Here is a 25,752-nt window from a genome sequence, read left to right as displayed (position 1 = left end):
AATGCATTTCCATGACCTAAGTCAGAATCCCCCTTTCCTAGGCAGATAGTCTAGAGTCTGACTGCAGGAGTCCTACCTCTGAGGATTCCACAGGGAAAAGGAAAATGGCTTAAGATAACAAGGAATGTAAAATTTTATTTGTAGTCTCATGTTGTGACTCATACGTAGGTTTCCTTGTGGTACTACCTTCTTGTTTAAGGCCAACAAGCCTATTTTGGCAATTTCATGCATTAGAACTACCAGCTTCACCTCTATTCCATCAAATATAGCTATTTCGCTCTTTTCATTGACAACTTTTTCTGCCACATAACAGACCACAGCCAATAATTCTTGAATTTTCATTTCCTCTGGAGAGCAATTGGACTAAACTAGAAACTCTTATTTCCAATCTGATAAAGGCTTTTATTTGCCTACCTTAGGAAAGGCGGCTGCCCATGCACCCCTGACTTGTATCCAGGGGCTCAGGTTATACTGACATGATGGCTCCCAGAGTAACTGCACAGAAGAAAGTGAATAGGGAGAGAGTGGGAAAGCCAGTCACTAGGGAATTCCTTAGAAACAGGGCAGGTGATGGCCAGAGGGAAAACATACCGAGTACTTGGTGTAGGACAGACATTTAGTGATTGAATAAAAGGAGAAAAGGAGGTTAAAGTTAGCAAAATAACAAAACCTTTACATAAACTGGAAGGATCGATGCCAAGTGGGCTTTCGTACGGTTCAACAGCTGCATAAATGCGAACCTTAGAATGCACTACACTATAACACGTACATGACTTTTGCAGCTCCAAAAGCATCAAATAATGCCTGCTTTCCATCTGGGCTATGTAGTACTTATACATATATTTATATATAGCTTTTCCTCAACCTACTTCAAAAAGGTTTTGTGTTGGCTGACCATGAAAGACAAGCACATAACCAGATTATTTAACAGTCGAAACAGAAAACACCATAGACTCTACGGCAAAATAAACTGAACAGAAACGTAGGTTAAAGCTATCACGACTGAGCATTAAATCTGGCTCTGGGCTCCTTGGCACTCGAGGCTAAAAAGTGTTCAGAGTCTGAATAATCAAAGATGTTAGTTCATCAAGACAGAAAAAAAATCCTAGGAAGGAATTTATCATATATTTATTCAAAAGATAATAAAATACATGAAGGGCAACCTCGAAATAGAAGCATTCTTTATACAAAAGTATTTTTCTGTAAACTATAAGTTAAAAAATCAGAGTCTAACATTAAGGCCTTACATAGATAAGGCATCTTTTTAGAAGGCTAACATATTGTGGTCTTGGTTTGTATAGCTCCTTGGACTTCAATGCTATATCCAAAGCCTACACATAGTTAATTTCCACTCATTTGTTTACATTTACTTTAAGCATTGCCTCTTTCTCGAAGCTTGCCTTAATTGCCTTGTTACTCTCTGGGCAGAGTTACATGTTTTTCCACATACTAGGTAGCACTGCTGCTTCCCTCCATCACAAGCACAGGCTTTTATCACAGCATGGTGTCATGATTTTCCTGCTGCTAGCATCAACGCTTTTTGATGCCAAAGACTATGCTTTATTCATCTTTATATTGCAAATGCCTGATACAGTGCCTGTGTTATGATAAACATTTTTAATATTTGTTAAATGAATGAAGTGGGAAAAGAATTAATGTTGATCTAAATTGATACAATTTTATTGTTTACATCTCCTATAACTGTAGGTAGGGACTCTATCTTGATGTTTGTTTTATTCTAATTCCAAGGCCCTCAATCATGATTCTGATAGAAACTTAAGATCAGACTAAATTTTCTGACTTGCTAACTTTGAGAAATGCTACATGACTTGGATATTCAATATTTGTGTTCCACAAGGACAACAGGACATGTCATCTCCTGGGAAATCTTTAGATGGGGTCAATATTTTCCTCTAGAAGTAAATTTGGATATGTCCATAAAGCTACCACTTATCAAGTGTTTACTATCTCCTGTCATTCCCTATTCCCTAGTTGGTATCACTGAGTCACATGGCTTTAAAGGTCATCTGTATACTGATAACTTCCAAATTTATATCCTCAGGCCCAACTCACTCCCCAAAGCATCTCTTATTTATCTAAGTTGCTCATACCAACCAACTTGGAGTCATTTTTGAATCCTCTCTTTTTCTTATACCCTCAATACATCTGCTATTATCCAATACCAAAGAGTGTGATTGCTGGATTGTATGGTAAGAATATGTTTAGTTTGTAATCAACTGCCAAACTGTCTTCCAAAGTGGCTATACCATTTTGCCTTCCTTCCTCACCAGCATTTGGTGCTGTCAGAGTTTTAGAATTCAACTATTCAAATCTGCGTTCAGTGCAATCTCATTGTTGTTATAATTTGCATTTTCCTGATGACATATGATGTGGAGCATTTTTCCATATGTGTATTTGCCATCTGCCTATCTTCTTTGGTGAAGCGTCTGCTTGGGTCTCAGTCTTTGGCTCAGTTTTTAAATTGGGTTGTTCGTTTTCTTATTGTAAATTTTAAGAGTTCTTTGTATATTCTAGGTAACAGTCCTTTACCAGGTATGTCTCTTGCAAATATTTTCTCCCCATGTATTGTCTTTGCTTTTTTTTTTTATCAATGATCGGTTGACTATATTTATATGTGTCTATTTCTGGGCTCTCTACTCTGTTCCATTGATCTATCCTTTCACCAATACCACACTGTCTTGATTACTGTAGCTTTATATTGTCTTAAAGTCAGGTAGTGTCAATCCTCAGACATGTTCCTCTAAAGGGTCATATCCTCTTTAATATTGAGTTGGCTATTTGGGGCCTTTTGCCTGTTCATATAAACTGTAGAATCAGTTTGATAACATCCACAAAAATAATTTGCTGGGATTTTGATTGGGACTGCATGGAATCTGTTGATCAAGTTAAAAAGAACTGACATCTCAACAATATTCAGTGTTCTTATCCATAAGCATGGAAATTTCTCCATTTATTTCGCTCTTCTTTGATTTCCTTCATCAGTTTTGTAGTTTTCCTCATGTAGATCTTACACATATTTTGTTATATTTATACCTAAGTATTTCTTCTTGGGGTATTAATGTAAATGGTAAAATATTTTTAATTTCAAATCCCACATGTTCATTGCTTGTATAAAGGGAAGCTACTGACTTTTGTATATTAACCTTGTATCCTGCAAACTTTATATAATTGTTTATTTATTCTAGGAAGGTTTTTTTTTTTTTTTGGTATGTTCTTTCAGGTTTTCGACAGCTGATCATGTCATCTGTGAGCAAAGGAAGTTTTATTTGTTCCTTCCCAATACCTTTTATTTTCTGTTCTTACAGTATTAGCTAGGACTTCCAGTAAGATGTTGAACAGAAGTGGTAAGAGGGTACAGTCTTGCTTTGCTCCTGATGTATTTTTTCCTGAAGAGTGGCCACAGTAAAAGTATTAGATCCCTTGTTTTGAAATGAATCATTAGAGAAAATCTTTTGAAATAAAGCCTATTGTTTAAATCATTAATAAATATCTCTCTACTAAAAAAATTAAATAAATGCTAAATTTATTAGGGCATTAGTTTAGCTCTTTAATCAAGATTAAATAAAGGCAATTATTTAAATCTTTCTCACATAAAATTTTATTCTGGTGGCCAGTCCAGAAGAGGATGCATATTTCCTCATAAAGTTATCACAGAACATAAGTCCTTTCATTCTTGTCCTATGATTCTCGAGGGCACTGTCTTTATGTGTTCAGAGATACTTCACCCCCACCTTACCCATATTCTAGCTTATAAGAAAGAGACAGTAAAAGCAGAACACAAATAGTTCTTTTAATCTGATAATGTCAAAGTTATATATATATTACTTCAGCTCACGTCTCACTGGCCATAACTTAGTGACATGGCCACGTCTAATGGAAATGAAGGCTAGGAAATATAGTTTATGCTTAGCCAGCCATACATCCAGTTAAAATTCGGTGGCATGGGGAGGGACCTAATACTAAAAATAAGAAGAAAATGTGTTTTAGAGGATAATTATGAAATGCTGCACCACACGATATGTAGAAATAAAAAAAGCAATTTTCACAAATTACAGAACTCACAGAAATGTGGGTTTTGTAAGTTTAAATCAGTTTTAATAAGGTACTGAAATGTGAAAGTATTAAGAAAGGCAGTGTATAACAATATACAATTTCTCATATTTTTAAAACCCAAAGTTCCTTAAAACATGGTTCACTCTAAGCAAACAAGTGGTAAATTTATGAGGTCTTTAGATAAATTATATTTTAAGTTATTCCTTTATTTTTCGGCTACCTTATTTTTATGGCAAGCTATCTCATCTTTTCATTTACAACCATAATATAAAGCTTCTTTAAAAAATATATTTAGCCAAAATAGAGGTTCACATTTATCAAAAAAAATAAGTAAATAATAATATAGACATGAAATTTCCATGACAAAAATTACTAAAGTGGTATCCGAGTGGCTTAATCTACACTCCTTTAATAAACATAAAACTTCCATTCTCTCCTTGTTGATATTTTCAAATAAATTAAACATGGCTAAAAGTAAATTAATTCATTTAGTTCAAGTGTTTTCATATTTTTAAACTGTTCATTTACTTCTACACTCTGAGATTCTAATGCATCCCCATAGCGAGATGTAGCACCTCATTGAGAATCATTATGTAGTGGAATAAACTCTGAAAAATTTAAGTGTTGAGCTTCTTTCCTGAAATTACCACTAACTGGTTTAAGATATTCTGAGCCTCAGCTCCATCATCTATAAGATGAGGTACTAAAACTTGACCTAACCTCCCAGATTTAAGAAGGAAATTGTTCAGCCAAACGTTAGGTATAAATGGATCTGCAAATGTAAGGGATCCATTCAGCAACTGTAACCATAATGTCAATCTCAGTAACGCCATTTTAGTCAAAGTGTTCCCACTTTGAATTAGACCACTGTCATGGTGAACTCAAATCAATGAAGGACAAGAAAAGGAACAGCCAAGACAGTCAGAACCCAGTTCAGAAAAAGATGGTTCTTCTAGACTGACACCAATGGAAAATTTCACTGACTTCAAGGGCAAAATTGACCCCAAAAATACAAAGACATATTATTGAGTATTATTCTAATAAATGTCTCTTTAGGGAAATAGTCTGGAAAAAAATGATGTTTTCATTTCTTTTACGATAGTTATGCTATTAGTGTATATTATGCAATACAACATTTTATAAATTACTCTAAATGTATTGCTCTATAGACTTATATATACATATATAATCTTTTAGGTATTTTGTCTATTATGAGGAATATGCCATTTTCTCTATTTTAGAGAAGAGGAAATTAAAGCTCAGAATTCAAATGCCTTGTCTACGAGCATATATCTATAATGAGGCAACACTTGGAATGTCTACCACGTTTGTAGATATTCAACATGTTTATATGATAAATGAATAAACAAATATATAGATTAAATATTGAGAAAACTGAGAAATTTCAGCTCCTAAAATGAAGATATGTTTTACTCTACCATATTGTTCTTCCATTTTCATTGGGTCACAATTTTTTAAACTAGTAAAAAGGAAGAAAAAAATGGAAGTCTATATCATAAGGGCATTTGCTGATGGCCTAGGTTCTGACAACATAAAATTTATAGTTTCAAAATTATTTTATAATTTCCGCTTTCTGCCCCAGAATGACTATGCTATTACACTGAACACTGCTTACTGCAACTGCAAATATTCACATCACATTTAACCCACAGAGCCCTCATAGGATCAAAAACAGGATGTTCAGATTAAGTAACATGTATAACATAAAGGTTGTTTCATGAATTACTTAAAAGCATTCATGACTATAAATATTTCTACCCTTTGATCTGTGTCTTTTTATTCATATTTCTCTACGCTTAAGATCGCCAAGGTTTCTTCCAACAAGGAGACCCTAATCTGTATTAATGAAAAATATGGGAGAAGCTCTGTTTTTAATTCAGGCTCCTCCCTGCCATGGAACCTTCAGATCATTTACACAGGACATGCAGCCAATGAGACTTCTCTGAGAAAAGAGGGGATACGTGGAAACAGCTCCACACCAGCTGTTTCTCTCTCTTTACTCATTTAGGATCATACAATTCCACAGACAGTTGCTATGGACACTTGGAAGGATTGAAATTAACAATATGACATGAAAGACTAGATGAAAATAGCAGTGAATTTATCATAATTTGAGTGACTTCTGGAGCTCCTGTAATTTTGCATCTCATGTGTGTGGACTCTAATAGATTTCTATTGTATCTGACTCAATTGACTCTTGAAGTTGTCAGAAGACTGCAAATATTTCTATTATTTGCTCTATCATGCCCAGTATTTGGTCTCTGCTCACCTCCAGGTGCCACGGAGATGTAGATGTACTACAATGACTTTTTGGAGGCTCCTGATTTTGGAGCTGATTTGAATGGTCAAATTGCTTTTCATAATAGGCAGCTCTATCAATGATCAACTCCACTACCTAATCTTTCCATTAAGAATGCATCTGACAAAGCATTTGACCTTATTTCTGAATGTCGAAAAAACTAGAGAAACCCAGTCTTGATAGAAAAATCTACCATTAAAAGAATGTCAGAAATCAAAGCACGAAGAGAGAGAGGAAAAAGAAGCTGCTGGCTCCATTTACTGCTCCCTGTAGCAGGCATGCCATTCAATGCATTACCGACCAAGAGTGACTTTGAAGGTGGAGTGGATTTTTGGAACATAGTTGGGTAGAAAAGATAATCATAGGCAATGGCACTAAGACAACTGTATTTAGTGCACTAATTATGTGAACCAACAGTACAAGCATTGTGCCATATTTTTTTTTTATCACAGACATACAATCAGTCACCAAGCCAATAGCTACCTCATTCTGTATGCGTCACAGAGAAAGTCTGAGATGCTTTAGCAATTTTATCCTGACAAATCCAAGTGACAAGTAAGTATAGGTTGTTTGCTAATTGCCACATGCTTTCCTGGGAGAGAGTGGTAAACAGCAATTAAAAACAGCACTCTTGACTTACACTGCCAAGATTTGATTTCTTTTTTAGGTAATTACGTGTGACTATAACTCTCGGTTGACTCCTGTTGAAAATAAGGATAGTGAACGTTCCCACCTCAGATGGTTGTTGTGAGGATTAAATGAATTTAGGAATGTATAAATGTTCAGTTATAAAATGAGTCACAGAGATGTAATGTACAGCATAGGAAACGTAGTCAATAATATCAGAATAACCTTGCATTGTGACAGATGGTTACTCAATTATCATGGTGATCACTTTGTTAAGTATATAAATGTTGAAAACTGGAACTAATTTAATATTGTATGTTAACTATATTTTTAAATAAGTAAATGAAATGTCTGATATACAGAAGCCACTCCTGAAATGTTGGCTTTTAGTTGAGGTTCCTGGAAATATTAAAGGCTTTTCTTGAAATTGTGAGTCTTGCTTCCATGTCATAGAAAAACACTGCAGTTTGTCTACAGGTGTTAAACTAATGTTTCCTGGTCAAGCCTTCCTTACTTGATCTCATCATTTAAAAAACTGCATAATCCTTTCTCGTGTTTCTGTCCCACTGAATGCATTTAATTCCACATTACTCCTCATCCACCATTCGCAAAATAAGTATATAAATAAAATCAATCTTTAACAGTTCCAGCATTTTCTTATGCCCTACCAACAACTGGATAAAAGTCTCGTGTCATTGTGAAAAACCTCCCAACCTTTGTAAACATTTTTGTGCTCATCTAAAACCCTTACAGGTAACAGTACCTCAATCCTCACACTTTTAACTTGCTAAATACCCTGCTTGCAGTTTCAACCTCACACAAGGATTTTGCATTTGTATTTTTTCTGGGTGCCGATCTTCATTTTTATACCGCCATGAAGCAGCATGCGATGTGCTTCTGCAGAAAACAGCCCGATCTAACTTAAAGCACAAGTCTCTAAGTTAAACAGAGTTCACAGCCCCTGCTGCGACCATTCTCATTCTTCTTGCCCCAGACAGGCAGAAAAATCTGCTCATTTTCCATGGTCCTTCCGCATATGAAAACATAGTCATACAGCCTTAAATCTCATTAATCAAATGTTAATTCGATGCAAGTTTTGTCTAATTTGGTGCAACAGATTGCTACTCCCCAGATGACCAGATCTATTCATTTTCTTTTTATTCAGAGTCCCTTAATATTCCAGTGCCTAGTATTTGAAGTTAATGAAGTTTTATTTTATGCAAGCCATCTACATAAAGGGTGGTCAATTTATATCAGGGCTTATTCCATGCAATGTGGTTTGCAATGAAGCTGTTTTCAATAAGATGACTTTAATATTCCCAACCATATGTGTCCAGATGATTATGAGTATAGAATATGTGAGGAGAGCTGGAAATGTGTTTGATTTTTGAGGTCAAACTTCTAACACATCATGGTGGTCTACTCTCAGAAGTATACATATATAATGATATGTACGTTGCATGCGTAAAAGAAATCAAATGTGGACCTTTTCTTTAAATTTTTTAAATGCAAAACAGAATTTGCCTAATATTAAGACTAACAGACAAATTACAACAGTAAACAGGAAACAGCTCAACACTGATATCAGACTTCACTATTCTTGAAGTCCATTGAGCATTTCCCACCCAGGCACCTCTCATGTGCCTGAATCCTCTTCCATGTGCAGAAGTCATTTTTGACTTCATCTCCAGAAATTTCTTCTTCCTTCCTGAGTCCTCCAAACTCTTATAGCTCAGGGTTTACTGGGCTAATATTAATATTAATAATCATGTTCCCTTATCACTTGAGGCAATTAGCTAAGCATTTTCTCAAATTCCACCCCCAATATTACGCTTGAGCTTTTCTAATTTTCAACTGTAGAATTCTAAAACCAACCAAAATATTATTCAAGGATGAAATGAAGAAAGACATTTTTAAATAAATTCCATGACTTGCCTCTCATGGAACCTTTCTCAGGAAGTTACTGAAGAAGTTACTTATTAAAGAAAGCAGTAAAATCAAGAAAGAGAACAACATGGGATGCCTGATTCCAACATGGAGTCCCACAAGTTTTCTCAAAACAAAGGGTTAACTTTCCAGCCAAAGATGTATACCAGTGAGTCAGTCATGAGACTACTGGACCTACCTTACACCTTCTCACCAAGAAGCAGTTGCCTACTGCAACCATGAAGTGGCCTATTAAATTCCCAACCAAGATGTGGGCTCAGGTGTAACCTCATCTGGGATGTAAAATGCACACTGAACCAAAAGCCATTCACTACAGCCTGATGTGTCTTAGTCATTAAAATACACAGGTCTGCGATCCAAAGGGTGGAAATAGGATTGGCCTTTCTCACCGTCAGCCCCAGTCACTCACTTGCAGAATCTGTGCTTCCCAGTCCCCAAACTCCACTGGATCAGGAATGCAGGTCTGAAAAACCTTCTTATAGGTATGACTATCACCTGGTCACTAAGAGGTAGGGACAAGGTAGCTTGTTCTACTAACCTCCTCTATTAAGTCTTTTGTGACAATTTCAGCCAGCTACTACCTTGAAGTCCTGTGACATACTGAATTTAATAAATGATTAGTGATGTTGAGCATCTTTTCATGTGCTTGTTGGCCATTTGTATATCATCTTTAGATAAATGTCTATTCAAGTCTTTTGCCTAGTTTTTAACTGCATTCGTTTTTTTGTTGTTATTGTTGTTTTATTATTATTATTTTTTAAATCCCTTATTAGATAAATGATTTGCAAATATTTCCTACCTTTCTGTAGGTTGTCTTTTCACTCTGTTGATTGGGTCCTGTGATACCAAGAAGTTTTTTATTTTGATATACTCTGAACAAGCTTCAGCTTGTTTCTTTTTAAAACCACTTAAATCTAAGACTTTGCTGCAATTAAATACAGTTTGTAAAATTTTGTCAATGGTATATCATGAGCCTTATAAGGGGACAGCAAAAAAGAGGAAAAGGATATTTAAATCACACTGCAAGAAACAGGGACAATTATCCCAACAGGGCAAAAGTGGGCCTTGATTGCTAAAGGATGAGCGAAATTCCATAATAATTATAATCAAAGCTAGTACTCATTTAGTATTATAATACAGGTATTAATCTAATAATTATATTCATATAGTTTTTTCTCCTTTAATTTTTCCAATGACCCCATGAGGTAAGCACTACTATGCTCAGGTGAAAAAAAAAAACCTAAAGCTCAGAGCAGATAAGTCACTTGCTCAGATTATCCAAGATGGTAACCAGCAGAGCTGAGAAGTGAAACAGTCTAATCTGAGGACAAAACATGACAAAACACACGTTATTGGCTATGCTGTCTCCTTTAATAAAAGAAGTCGTAGAAGAAATTTCGGGCAGAGGGAACAAGATGAGACAAGCACAGAGGTTATGATGCAACACATTTCACTGGTGAAGCTGTAGGAAGGTTAAAGATCTGGACAGAATGCCAGTGAGAAGAAAGGAGGCTGAGACCCTGACAGAGTGCCTCAGGCATAGAGAAAGCCTTCAGTGTATGAGCGCGAACTATGGGAGCCGTTACAGAATTTAGGAAAAGAGAAAAGATCGAGTAAATTTGTCTTTAGGAGGAATCATTGTGACTACCGTGTGGAAAATGGACTGGAAGGTGGACAGACTGGAACGCAAAGACCACTGAGGAGGCAGTTGCAATAATGGTACAGAGAAAGCCTAACTTAAGGCAGGGGCTGTGGATGCTTATTGTTGAGAGGCTGAGATATAATCAGGTAGCACTGGTAGGATTTAGTACCCAAACAGATATGGCAAATGAGTTAGAGAGAATGGGTGGGGGGCAGTGGTATGCTTATGTTTAACAGCCTGCTCTCCAGAAAAAAATAATAACAACAATATTACCCTGGTTTGTAGCATTTACCAACGCCCGTGGTAGAAAGGCCGAATGTGTAGTAGTTGTGTCATATAGATACAATAAAAGTAAATAACCTCAAGAGCATAGATACAGCGAACTGTAGTAAAATAATTAGAAAGTGATGAGTTTTGAGTCTTTATTACTTTGTTTTTAATATAATTTATTCAGTTGTAACTTTACATGATTTGATTTTTTAATAATAGCTGTGTTCAGCAAATGGCTTACAAAATTCCTGACAATTTAACTATTGGTTCTCATGAGCCAGTGTGAGACGACTCTAGCACACAGCTGGGGGACACTCAGATTCTGGCTGAGGTGGCACCTCCCTGAAGAAGCCTCCTTTAATCCCACCCAAGTAAATGCAAAATACCTTCTCTGCACTTCCAAGGAGAGGTTTACCATTGTTCATTTCATACCAAATTTTAATGGCTGATTTGAGTCTTATCTTCTTAATGGTGATATTCTAGTGCTTAGGAAATCAGAGCAAACTTTTTTCATCATATTTGTGTGCCAGACACAGTTTGCCCCCTAAGTACAAAGATAAATAGGAGGAAGTCCTTATCTTTAAGAAGCTCATCATCCAGGAAGGGAACAGACAGTAAATATCACTACAACCCCCTTGTATTAAGAACAAGGATAGAAGCAAGCATGAGATACAAAGAAGGCACAGATGGGTACCAGGTGATCCAAACCAGAGAAAGGATCCTGGAGTGTTGACATTCAATGCTCATGATTCTCTCTACGTATTCAGTTTTAAGTTTAAACCAAAAAAAGAAAAAAGAAAAAAAAAAAAACTTTGACATTTACCGTAGCCAAAAGCCTTAGACCCACAGCATTGAAGTCGATTTCAGACTTAAGAAGAGTGAGACCTCCAAGCATTTTTTCACTCTTGAGATTCTATATATTTAAAACAGCCCTGATTTCTAGGTATAATTTTTGTGTCCTTTCAGTTTTCCAAAATGAACTGTTTGCTTGAATAGGGAAAAGGCTTCTGAATTCTCTAAATACAGAAGTGATGAGGAGAAGGAAGTGGTGTTAATCCGCTCCCCAGTCTTCATACACACCATTAGGCCTTAACGGAAACAAATTTGTAGGAAACAAATTCTTCCAAGTCTAGAAAGTTTTCTTGCCCTCCTTCCACAGTTAGGGTTATGAAGTAGCTGCATTCCCGACCTGTGCAGGGACGCCTTAGGGTAACTGAGTCAATGCTGTCACTACTCCAGACAGACTCAGCCAACATCAGCTGCTAATGGCCTCAGTTGGACTCTCAGGCCAGTGGCTAGTCTGCACCAAAGTAAAATGTTATTGGTCTTGGAGACTGACACCCCCCTGGGGACTGTGGACAATGAGACACTGTCCTCCCAAAATACCTAATCTGGGATTATGAAGTATTCGAAAAATATTTATTGCTTTTGATTTTTTTACATGTGTGTGTTTTATCGGTACACCAGTAACCACCGTTCAAGAAAGGCTGCGAAGTCCAAAGGTAGGTGGAGTATCATTGTTGCTAAATAAGTCAATTTCTGGCTTTCGATATCATGAAGTATATTTTAAATTTCTCAACTAGTTTTAAGCTCCACTGTTGCTATTTAAAGTGTTAGCTAGACTTTAAGAAATCTTTTAACTATTTTGAATCTGTTCCCCTATGAAATAGGAATCATATTCTCTATAAGATTTTTATAAAGATTAAATGAGATAATACTGAATAAATGAATGAATGTTTCTAAAAGTCTGAGACTAGTATTTGCTAATCTAGAAAAAACAATGTAAATGTTATTTCCATTAATATTACTATTAAGTGATAATTATTTATATACTGGTTTAGAAAAAGTTTTATATAATTATAAATTAAATTAGGATGTTGGTATCAAAAGCCAGAAAACAAACAGATTGACAGTCTTATGTCATAAAAATTTTAAATAAAAGTTTTAAAAAATAATAAATGGAGCCAAGAGATGAATAACTAGTATATGTAGAAAATTTATATTTCATATCTACAATAATATAAGTAGACATATACTTCAATATATAATAACGTATAGAAATAAATTGTTAATAAAAAAATATTCAAGTTATTTTGTTACCATAAAAATAAGAAAATGAACTACTTCAAATTTAAATGTGGAATTTAAATTTATATGCACATACCCTGGAACACATCAAGTCAAATTCTAGAAATTATCTTAAGGAAACAAATAAGTTAAACAAAATGTATGTAAGATGTACATTACAGTATTGTTTAAAATGTAGAAAAAGTGGAGTCAGTAAATACTAGTGTGCATTAATAGAGCACTAGTATATAAATTATAGTACAGTTTACAGTTCATTTAATAAAATTACAAATATTTATATGCTTCTATATTAACATTTATTATAAAAGATATTCTTGGTATATTATAGTATATTCATGATATATTAACGAAAATAGTTTGAAACTGTATTCAGAGTTTAATTAAATTTTTGTAATAACATGATAGACATGATGTTAATCATGGTAAGAATAATAGTTGATATTATTTTTCAATAAGCCTGTATTATTATAATAAAGAAATTTATTTTGAAGAGGTAAGTTTTTCTTATCTCTGCTGTTTACCCGACTGAAATAAACATTTTATCTTTACAGTAAATTACCCTTTCCTTTCCTGCTCCTATCCTTTCTCTGTCTACCTGTTGTATTCATTGTTCCATGATACTATAATCCAATGTCATCACTATTAGTCTTTATCAGACATCACAAAGTTAGGACTATCCTGAATTGAGGTCATAGTGACCCTAACAGAAAAATCCCTTACATCTAAAGTACTTTTTCCTTAATGAGTTTATGGAAGAAAAAGAAGGTAGAGGGAGAGAAGAAGGAAAATTAAAGGGAGAGAAACATAAAGCTGTTTGTATGAACACTGATGATATGTTCTGATTTCATTAATCAAAATGGCCAGTATTGTGGGTAGAAGAAGTCAGTGCATGCATGTGTCTCCATGTAATATGTATTTGTATCTTTAAAGAAAACACATTTGGAAAACAAGACTTGATTTTCTAGAAATGAGAGCATCCTATCAGTCACCAGTTTGGGCTCACCTGCAGAAAGTCTTCGCTTTAGGAACGCAGGTAAGTTTAATACATAACAATTAGCTCAAGTGGTCCATTGAGATAGAAGAGAGGTGAATATTTGTTTAAGCATAGAAAGTACAAGTAGTGGAAGGGGAGGATGTGAGCTAATTCTAAATGCTTTCATGGATGCATTCTAGAAATCCACTTTCAGCCTTCTTTTCTCCATTATACACTCTCCCTTGAGTATTTCACTTACTCTTGTTGCTTCAACTCTTATCGAATAAACAGTCTTACACGCAATTATCAATGACAAAATGAACCCACTTCCATACATGTAGTAAAAACAAAGGCATTCAGAGGAGAAGGAGGTTGTGTCTGATGGGAGAATCCAGGAAGGAGCATTGTTGCTGAGCACTTAGAATGAGAAGGATTTGCCAGAGGTGGACAGAAATGGGAGGGTATTTACAGATGTGTGAGGAACTGAACACACAAAAAGATAAAGAAAGGAAAAAATTGAAAAAGTTAAACAAAACCCAATGAATTAGCTTAAAGTAAAAAAATATGTGTTTTGAAATAGGAGATGATGCTAGAAAGATAACTTGGGCTCGATTAAAAAGTGTATTGAATATCGACTTAAGAATCTGAGACAATAAAAACATAAATCATTATAATCATAATGTCATGTTGATATTTTCCTGCCCATTCTCTGCTTGCATTTTCTCCTGGATTTAATATGCGATTGTTTCTGATATCGTTCTTGTATAAGGTGGTGGTGATTATATTTTTTTGAAAAGTGGAAAAACTAAAAACCCATCATGAATTCAACAAGAAAATTGCTGTCACTTTTAATCTCCTTAATTGCACAGGTTGAAAGGCATTTCTGCAAGATTTGGCAACACGTGGGAAAACGAGAGAGTTAGAGAAATTAGTCCAAAGGATACATGATTTTCAGGGAAATTTCCCAATCTTTCCAATAAGAATGGACATGACCCATTCTTCATCCTGGCATGTTGACCATTAATGTCACAATCTATCTGCAATGGGAGTAAACTTTCAGGGCTATAACGAATTGCCCGTGAAAGCTTAATGACCAGAGGCCAGAAAACTTGGCAACGAAATGCTGAGTACTCTCATTGAGTGTGGAGAAGAAAAGCTTTAATTAGTGGCCATCAAAGCACAAAGAACACCTACTAAGCCAATATCTCTTTGAAGTAAAACTGTTATTAGACTCCTGATTCCCCGTACATCTCCGCAAACAGGTGACCACGCTTCCTGTGCTGATTTGCAGCTTTTTTCCCTGTATGTGTGATGAATACTCTGCCAGTAGAAGGAGACTTGCCAAGATACTGGGCTTGAACGTGGACACATGCTCCTTAAAACTTACATGGCTTAAAGTATCCATTAAACAGTATGCTAATCCTAAACCAATATGACCCTGTGTTGAAATAGACCAAAATTGTTCCGATGTTCTACTTTTAAACCATTACCATGTTTTTAAGGCTCAAAGAATTTTACTTCACTTAATCTGACTTCTGGCCCAAGGAGATTTGGTTCTTCTCCCTCTAGATAAGTTATTCCTTGCCAGATAAATGCTCAGGATTTCAATTGCTGAATTCTATGATGAGGGATTTTTTTTTTTTAAATGGCCATACTATTTTCCAGAATGCTTCTACCATTTTGCTTTCCCACTAGCAACATAAGAGAGATCCAGTTTCTAGGCAGAATTTGGTATCATCACTATTTTTTTTATTTTAGCTATTCTAACAGGTACTTAATGATATCTTATCATCATGGTGTTAATTCCCACTTCCTACGGCTAGTGATGATGAGTGTCTTTTCATGTGCTTCTTTGCCAACTGTATATCCACTTCTGTGAAATGCGTCTGTATCTTTTGCTCATTCTCTACTTTTGTAGTTTTTTTAACGGTGAATTTTGAGAGTTCTTTACATATTCTAGAGATAAATCGTTTGTCATATATATGGTTTGCAAATATCTTCTCTAGGTCTATTGCTTGTCTTTGCATCCTCTCAACAGAGTCTTTCTCAGACCAAAAAAAATAATTTTTATAAGTCAATTTATTGATTATTTTCACTTATGGATCATAATTTAGATGTTTATATCTAAAAACTCCACCAAGCTGTAGCTTCCAAATATTTTCTTATATTGTTATCTAAAAGTGCATAATGTTCCTTTTTGCATTTAAATTTAATCCATTTCAAATATCTTAGGACACAAAGCATAAATATAATATTTAATTTTTAAAGCCCCTGTTGAAGCTAACACTTCTGACAGACAAGCTGAGTCCTAGAATGTCCATTTGCCTCATGATGGCTGTCAAGACTAGAAATCAATTTCCCTGAGTCTCTCCCTAAGCCTTTACTGTGTGAAGAGTAACTCTTCTACAGGTTTCCCGCCTTGCCTTAAACTTTGAGCTTAGCATGTCCCCTTAGATTTACCATCTAAGACTAACCCCAGCAAGCATAAAATCAGGAAGACCTTCTCAGATCCTGGCAATGTTTCAGCCATATGTTCTCACTGCTACTGCTAGCTCATCCTCTCCATCATGGAAATCAAGAAAGGAAAAATGAATCTCGGCTATGATGTAATTCCAGAAAAAGTTCCATTTGGATGGCTAATCCTAGTGACAAGTCCAATTAATTCTTTACCCACTGACTTAAAAAAAATTATTGGGAACCTATTATGTATCCTACTCTTGAATTATATAATCACAGAGACTAGCATAGAAAAAAAGCTGAAAAATATGAATTTCCTTCAAAATATTCTTTCCAAATATAGCTTTTAAAAGAAGAAACCAGACATGTAATTTTTTATCTCAACATGTCCTATACACTAATTTTACCATGAACACTATATTTTAAAAGAAAAAAACAAAAATCTCATAGGCAATATTAAGAATTCGTGCAGCAATCGCTTTGAAAAGTTATGTGAAAGGGAAATCTTTTCATTGAATAATATGAATTTGAAAATAGTCTCATTACTGCATAGACTGTTTTTAGACACCCAGACCTTGAGCTGCTGAATGAACTTTTAGACAGTCTCATAGACATAGAATTTCCTTCTTACCGAATATGAACTCTAAAGAGAAAATAGGAGTCTAATTTTCAGAATTTAAGAATGGAATGATACCACCAAGCTTATGTTCATCTGCTATGAAAGTAAAAATCTCTCATTTCAGAAATCTAAAACTAGGGCAAGCTCTGAAAAACAAGTCAGTATAAAGTAAAACCATGAGGCCCTGAGTATCCTGCCCCATACCGCAGGCAGAACATGCCGCTGCTGGCAGTGCCCTGCTACTAGAGAGGCCTCAGCGATGCAGAGGGGGAGGATAATACACTCTTAACCAGTACAGAAGATGAGCCATGAGAGAAGAAGAACAGGGGCTCAGTGGCAGTACAGATCATACTATCAACAAACACCACCAATGTTAGAATATATTTGCCACTTTAGTCAAAATGGTAACACAAAGAACAATTTTCTCCGTCACCTAGTTAACCTGCCTTTCCCCTTTATGAACCACCTTTGTCTTTCTCAGGTTGCCCATAATTTGGTTTACCCCTAGGGTAAACTGCTTACAGTTGTCAATCAATTCCTAGAAACTAGGGAGGGTAATGTGTGGCCAACAGAAGCCAACACTCACCTCTCTAGAGAACATATTTGACATCTCAGCATCCTTTTCCATAAGAGTCCAGACAGCCTCTGAACCCTCCACAACACAACACAATATTCTCTATCAGTTTCTTTGGGTTGACATGGATTTAACCCATCTCTGTCCTAAGGCATGAATTTAACCATCTCTGCCCTAAGGCATGAATTTAACCACATAAAAATATTTCTACTTCTACCCTATGTCTCTTAACTCATAAACATATGCTCCATTAATATCTCTCAATCTCTCACTTCCTCTCTCTCTGCCTTATCTCAAGATAGTTCTTCTTCATTAAAATCTATCAGTTTCTTCTGACCAACTTCAAAACCTACCACCTTCAGAGTCTTCCTAGATAGTCTATTCAATGAAATCCAGTATCCTGGATTCATTATATCTGAAGCCCAAGTTTGTGAAAACCTGCCTTTTAATGTTATATTTAAACATATAAATCCTCATTAGCCAGATGGAGAGGACATCATGTGCTTCAGTGCATACAAACATGTGAAAAATATGAGTATATAACACATGATATTAAAAACAAATGGGGCAAATATCAAATCATTATGTTGCATAGCTGAGACTAATATCATACCTTAATTTTTTAAAAATGAAGCATTCTGTAAAAGTACAGTGAAATCTTTGAAATTTCTTGACTTCTTACCTGTACTGTTCCAGAGCAGGTAAAATGGCAGACCACTGAAGTAACATACACGAACATAATAAGATATGACAGAATCTAAAAAAAAAAGGAACAAAGGTAGTACTTATAAATCAAAACTTAAAATATAAAAATATCAAGAAAATATGTGCAGCTTATAATAAGGACATCATTAAAATTTTATTGAGGCCATGAAAAAAAACAAAAGACATGTAAAAACATTCTATATTTCTTGATTTAAAAATTCCTATAAAAGCTGTCATTTCATAAAATCAATTTGTGATCTTAACATAATTCTGAACCAACAAATAACGGAATATTTTCACTGGGGGTAAATAATTTGGTGAAATAATTCTGAAGTTTAGCTGGAGGAATAAATTGATAAGACTAAGAAAAATTTGAAAGAGTAATTAATGTAATGTTTAATATTAAAAATAAATTATTTCTATTACTGATAAATTACTTCTATTATTATATAGTAATCTCTAAAGATAGATTACTTCTCCTTATTAAAGACAGATTAGTAAGTAATCTATAGATTATGTCTTTCTATTATATTGAAGTAACAGTAATAGTGTATAATAAAAGTAATAACAGTTATTGAGAGAATATTATTTGACAGATTTGGGAATAAATGTGTTACAGCGTTGTTTAATTCCCACATGACTCTATATCGAAGACAACATTATGCCTGTTTTACAAATGGCTAGATGACGTCATTGGCCAGAGTTCACATGTGGAGGTAGAACAATCTATTGGATAAGCAAATGGGCTCTGTATTCCAATCTCAGATATCTCCCTTGCCGCCTGTGGGACTTTGAGCTTGTGATTTAACTTTCTGAAGCTTTATTTCCTTATCTGAAATTTGAGAATAATAGCTATCTTAGAAAAATAACATATACATGAAACAATATCAGTAAGCTTAATCAGTAAGCTTGCTTAATAATTGCAAGCTTAAAAATGCTGAAAAGAAAAAAAACACAGTGGGACAAGTATTAAAATGTGATAATAATAGCTAACATATATAGCGAGCATTTACAATGTTCCGGGCCCTGCTTTTAGTGTTTCCCATGTATAAATTCACGTTAATTATCCTAACAGCATTAGGGGTAGTCACTGTCATTATCCCCATGTTACAGATTATGAAACAGGCACAGAGAGATTAAATAATTTGCCAAGGGCATACAGCTAAACGAAGGCAGAGCTGGGAGTAAGCACAAGCGGTGTTCTCAGCAGCCACAACCTACATCATTTCCTCACCTAAGAGATGGTGCTGAGACGAGACCTAGGAGGAGAGGGGAGTGTGGGAAAGCCTGAATACCACGTGCGCTTAGGATACTGTGAAAGCGCCTGGGCTTGAATAATGAGGACTTCGGCAAGAACAGAAACGTGGGCGCTAAAAGGGAGGAAACTAGTATGGCACCTCATTTAGGAAAAAAAGAAGAAGAAGAAGATATAAAAAGCAACCAGATGTAGATGAAATAAGAGTCCAATTTCCAAGTTTGAGAAATGGAAGGGAGATGATGTTCTTGCTCAAGACGGGGAAAGCAGAAGAGAAAAGAGCCTTAAAAGAACCTTTGCCCAAAGTAGCCAAACCAGATACCCTGTTTAAAAAGTCAGCGGAAATATTTAACATTTACTACAGGACATGGACAATTTAAACGTAATAAATCCCCTCAATTAACACTTTTATGATAAACAAAGGGAAATGTCACATGAAGACATGATAAATACGGACAGTAAAACAATGTATTATGGGGATTTCTTGGTTTAGCTAATTCAAGCCAAAGTCTTATTTTGGAGTAATTTGCATGCAGAGAAGTTTTGCAAGTCTTTGGGAATATTAGGGGAAAACCAAATATAATCCTGAAGTGCCAATTCTTAACAAATAATACTCAGAGCTTTGTCAAATTTAGGCTATTGAAGAGACTTCAAAATTTAAAAAATCCAGGGTTCTTTTACCAATAACATACCCTATAAGTGTCTGGGAATATTCTGGGGCGACAGCACTCTCAGGTATGTTATATTAACTAGAAAGTTTCCCATATAGGCATCATTATCAAAGTCATCCGTGAAAGCCCAAACCACCTTCTTTCAATTCTTCTACCTCTTCACCTACTCCTATATGAATATATGGGTGCACACCCACTGATTCTCAACAAGACAGGGAAGAAAGTATCTAAAACGTGTCATTGGCACATGCTGATTTATTCTGACAGTGAAAAAGATTTCTCCTTCCTCTTCATAGAATCTTTCCTCAAAATTAGAATGGTGTCACCAGCTTGTTGGCTTAAGCGTCTCCATTCTAACTTCTCCAGAGAAGAGGCCATGCTTTATAAAGGCATTCTAGCATTCCAGAAAGAGAAAGAGGCTCTGTTGGCTACCAAGTGCATCACGATAAAACATGAAATCGACTTTATTCCTATTACTACCACCGTCATCAATAAGCCAGTGTCCCACACAGCCGTCAGACTCTCTTGAGAATTCTTTAGTTCATTTCCCCTGGAAAACTGTCCTTAAAAGACCACAGAGACAACACTGTGGGAAAATGTCATAGCATGAGAACAAATGACCCATTGTACACAACTTCTGAGCCCTGGTTTGGCCGGTCATTTAAACTCTCTGAGCTTCGGTTACATCATCTGTAAAACAGAGGGCCAGGTGAAGAGACTAAAAACTAAACACAGTGGTAATGTTATTATTTGACTGCTACTGCACCGCAATGTGGATTAAAACACTTTAGATGGGAGCAGGAGAACTGGGAAGGAAAGCTCTGACTGGCGTCTCTAAAGTTGACCCTGGACCTCATGATCTCCTCTCTTGGAATGACTCTGCCCTCAGCCAGTTATAATAAAACACCATAGTTGCTGTAGGTCACCACTATGTTGCTCCTGCTCTTTTTCTAAAAGACTTCAAGATTCTGAACTCCTCTTCTCTCCTCTTCTCTTCCTTTTCTTTCCCTTCCCTTCTTCTCTTCTCTTTCTCTCTCTCCTCTATTTTCTTTCTTTTAGTATTTATGGAGCACCCTATATGAACAATCACAAATGTTATCCACTAATGACTGAGTGATACCTAATATGGACATAGAACTAGGGTCTAAGGCTGGTTAGTTCCTCCAAGCACAGTGTAAAGTCATCATACCATCACAGAGGTAATGCTGAAGTATGCAAATTTGAAGGGAATTCTCACTAAAATCCATAGACTTATAGATGTGTAGAAACTGGAAGAGATTCTTAGACTTTAATTATTCTAACCTCATATAAAAACACTGGATTCCCTGACAGATGCTTACTCAGCCTCTCTCTAAGCACTTCCAGTGATATGGCACTTACTCTCTCACAGAACAATACATTCCACATCTTCAGCACCATATAATACATAACATATGACACCCCTTTCCTCCAAGGGATACAGGAAAATCCCTTTTAAAACATCCAGCATGCCCTTGGCAGGACATTTTGTAATGCCTCCCCAAGTGATTGTTTTGGGAGGTCATTTAATAATCTTGATAATTAAAGACACAGTTTGAAATGATTAATATATTGGCACAATAAATATTTTAAGTATAACGAGCATCTTAAGAGAGGATTTGCTTTGTGGTTATGCATCAGTTTAGGTTTGAAGTTTGTTGCATGAAGAGAGAAGGCAGATAGGATTAAAGTGTTTTGTTTTAATTGTACTGATTGAAAAAGAGTGTGTTTAAAAAATGTACATATGGTGAGTTTCTAGGAAAAGATGGAAAACCGGATATATTTATCTACTTTTGTCTTTTCCAAAACTCCATTAAAACGACAGTAAACGATTTTTAAAACATATAAATCCACAAAGATGAGGAGAAATGGGAGAGGAGAAAATGATAACAAAATATTGGAGATTGGGAAATAGATTAGTAGTAAATGCCTTAGTGAATCCAAGAAAACTAAATATTAATATAAAACTGAGAAAAGCAATGATCCAACATGAATTGCCTTGAATTCCCTAAAGACTAGGAACTGCTAACAGTTCTAAAAGTGGGAATAAAGGCAATGGCATAATAAGGAGAGTTGATAGAAAATCAATTTGAGAAACAGATATCCAGATCTTGTATCTAATTGCCAAGAGCGGGGGACTGTACACTTTGTTGGTTTATTCTTAAGAAAGGATAAAGAGTCTTTACTTGAGGAATATTTGGCACATTAGTGAGCAGAGGTATCATTCCCAAAAGAGGAGGATTACACAAGTCTTAGGGGCTCCAGAGACCCACCCAATAAACAAGTAGGCGTTCCAAATCTTATAGTTAACCTTATGAGGCTGAAATTTGGGTCAGACAGAGACACATCCTGGGAGTGATCAACTTGGGTATAAAGAATCAGTCAACATGACCATTACAGGTAAGAGTAGATCCAACATAGGAAGCAGATGAAGGAAACCCCTGAGGGACAATGCAAGTGAAGAGAGCTATGAATCAGGCTGAGGCACAACCAGTCCAGACTGAAGAAGAGACAGTGCTCTGGGAGAAATTACATCAGGGGTGGAAACTGGTAGATCACCCAGTGTTTAATTCAGTACATAGAAAACGAAAGGCAAAATTAAACAAACAAAGCACTTAGTGTTCCTGCTGAGTGCACTAGAAGACAAAATGCAAAATCAAAGCACTTAAGGAAAAACAAAAAGGTGTTCAGAGGAAGAAAAAAGTTACCATAGAATATAGTGCAAAAAATTATACCTAGTCTTTCACTTCCTAAAATTATGTACGTATTAGGAAATACACAGAGAAAAACAAACCCAAGTGCAGTGTAAATATGATTTTTATGTCAAAATGTAAATATTCACTATTGACTTGACTAAAATAAAACATGATTATATGAAGAGGCAGGTAGATGAGAAGGGAGAGAAAGTACATGTATAAGGAACGCAGAGGGAGGAAGTAAAGCTAAGTCCTCATTTTTCGCAGTGGAATACCAGTTGACAATTTCTAAAACTAAAATGTCAAGAAATAATATAAGCAAATTAATTAGAGCCACAAAGATAAATCCTCAAGAATCAGTAAGAATGCTTGAAAGCTGCGACCTACGGAGAAGACAAAATGAGGAGAGAAGCAGAGGGGCTTCTGATTTCCATGTCAATGGATGTTCTTTCTCTCGACAAATTTGACTTTTTAAAGTGTCCATATAAATGGGATATGAACACAAGAAAAATTAATGGGTTCCCTACAAGGCTTCAGGGCATCTCTGAACAGCATAAAGAACTGAAAAGGAAAGTGCTTCCCCCCAGACCAATATCTGGAAACAACGCAACAAATCCTTGCACTCTAGTCCCTCTACCCAGGGACCATTCTCACCAAGCGGTCAACAGACAACCCAGCGTCTGGGTCCCGAACACTAAATCCATGTTTTGACCTCTTTCTTACCTGCTCTGTCAAATATTTAGAGGCTGCAAATGCACTTTGCTGTGTGCTGAACTTAATTGCCTGTTTTTATTTCTATCACACGTAGGCAGAAACCAGAATTTAACCCAAAGAAAAAAACTGTGTTTCAATATTTTGTTTTGGAAATCCCTAAAATACTCTAGAGGCTATGGTTATGTCAGTGTCAAGCTAAATGGCTCACAGAGGGAATTAAATTAAGGCTATCGATGTTCAACCGAATAATCTAAGTGGCCCCAGAGACCAGCTCTCAATCTACATCTTCGAAATGTCATGGGATTCTCTCTGCTGCATTCAGTCTCAAACACACGCGCGCGCGCGCACACACACACACACACACACACACACGGCTGAGATGGACTACAGATTTTTTTCTTAATAATATTTAGTTAGCTTTTATCTGATCCCACTGACCTTATGGCAGCTGATCAAAAGGAATCTTTTCCTTATGGAAAACAGTATGAAGCTTCCTCAAAAAGCATAAAAATAGAACTACCATATGATCCAGCAATCCCACTTCTGGACATTTATCCAAAGGAAACTAAATTACTATTTTCAAGAGATACCTGCATTCCTCCATTTCATTGATTGGATGAAGGGAGTTTTTTCTTTAATGTAATATATAAATACACACAATGGAATATGACTTAGCCCTAAAAAAAAAAAGAAATTCTGCCATTTGCAACAATATGGAAGAAACTGGAGAGCATTACACTAGGTAAAATAAGCCGAAGACGAATACTGCATTGTATTACTTATATGTGGAATCTAAAAAGCATAAGTCTAACTCACAGAAACAGTGAAATGGTGATTGCCAGGGGCTACAGGTGGTATAAATGGGGAGAGAATGGTCAAAGGGTACAAACTTTCATTTATAAGGTAAACAAGTTCTGAGAATCTAATGTATAACATGGTGACTATAGTTGATAACACTGTATTGCATTACTTAAATTTTCTAAGAGAGAAAATCTTAAGTGTTCCCACCAAAAAAAAAAAAAAAAAGTAACTATGTGAGGTGATAGATGTTTAATTAACTTGATTGTGGGAATCATTTCACAAGGTACTTATATTAATTCATCACCTATATACTTTAAAGATATTACAATTTTGTTGGTTAAATTGATCTCAATAAAATTGGGGTGAGGGGAAGGAATCTTCACCAATTTGTTCCTTCCCCGGCTCAGATAGAGTTCCAGGTGGATATGGCTGGATTGGTAGGCAAATTATATAAATCATAACTGAACTTATAAGAAAATTCAATTGACTTCAGCCAAGCAGCTGACTAAGAAATAAGAAAGAAGGCCGACAAAAGCTTGTTCACAAGGCCTTTGTAAGATTGTTTTCTGCCTCTTGAGTTCTCCTATTTTGGGTCTCAGGATCAGGTAACTTAGAGGAAGCTAAGTCTTTCCTGGAGGCGTTTCTCCTCGGCTTTGAACAGATATTAAATAGAGTGCCCGAGATTACATTCTCTATTGAATCACCATAAGCCTGAGTGTTATAGATACAAATGATCCTACAATAGCATCCGTATGCAAGATGATTCACTCATCTTCTGCCAACACTGGCTCACTAAGTTTCTATTTGAACAAAAGCAGGAGTCTCAGACTCCAGATCACTGCCAAATGTTCCCCGTACACTTCTCCAGAGCAGATCAGCATTCGGTGAGAGACTGTAGTTATGGTTCTGAGACCATCACATTTTCATCCTGCAGTTCTTCCCAGGATTAGGTAGAATTTTCATATTCAGTTCTATGCATGGATGATCATTTTAAAGTAAAGTCTGAAGACTTATTTTAATGCTTGCCTCTGTCTTTAGTTCTTTACTTACCCAGAATATAAGAATTTCAGCTACTAGCATGGTTTTAAAAGTCCCCACAAGATGAATTATACCCTAACCAAGCAGAACCCATCATTAATCACTCCATTTCATATCATTTTTTAATTTAGAATTAAAACGTATTACAAAATAAAAATACATATCTATAACTTGTATATCTAAACTCAATGATTTTTTAAAGTCAGATAGAACTGACCTCATATCTTATTCTTTGCCTGCTGGCCTCATGACTTCAGTCAAAC

The 25,752-nt window shown here is 35.7% G+C and overlaps 1 long non-coding RNA gene across 1 annotated transcript in view; it reads right to left on the bottom strand.

Moving 5' to 3' along the window:
• Nucleotides 1-25,752, bottom strand: part of LOC111740181 — a 380,482-nt gene that overhangs the window by 276,099 nt on the left and 78,631 nt on the right. The window contains exon 2 of the long non-coding RNA XR_002780475.1: nt 18,274-18,348. This is a non-coding gene — a long non-coding RNA (uncharacterized LOC111740181). The remainder of the gene's footprint in view (nt 1-18,273; nt 18,349-25,752) is intronic.

This window comes from Pteropus vampyrus, unplaced genomic scaffold (assembly GCF_000151845.1).
Source record: "Pteropus vampyrus isolate Shadow unplaced genomic scaffold, Pvam_2.0 Scaffold59, whole genome shotgun sequence".
Lineage (NCBI taxonomy): Eukaryota > Metazoa > Chordata > Mammalia > Chiroptera > Pteropodidae > Pteropus > Pteropus vampyrus.
Note: the sequence above shows the minus strand (reverse complement) of the source record. Positions and strands in the feature narration are given on the sequence as shown.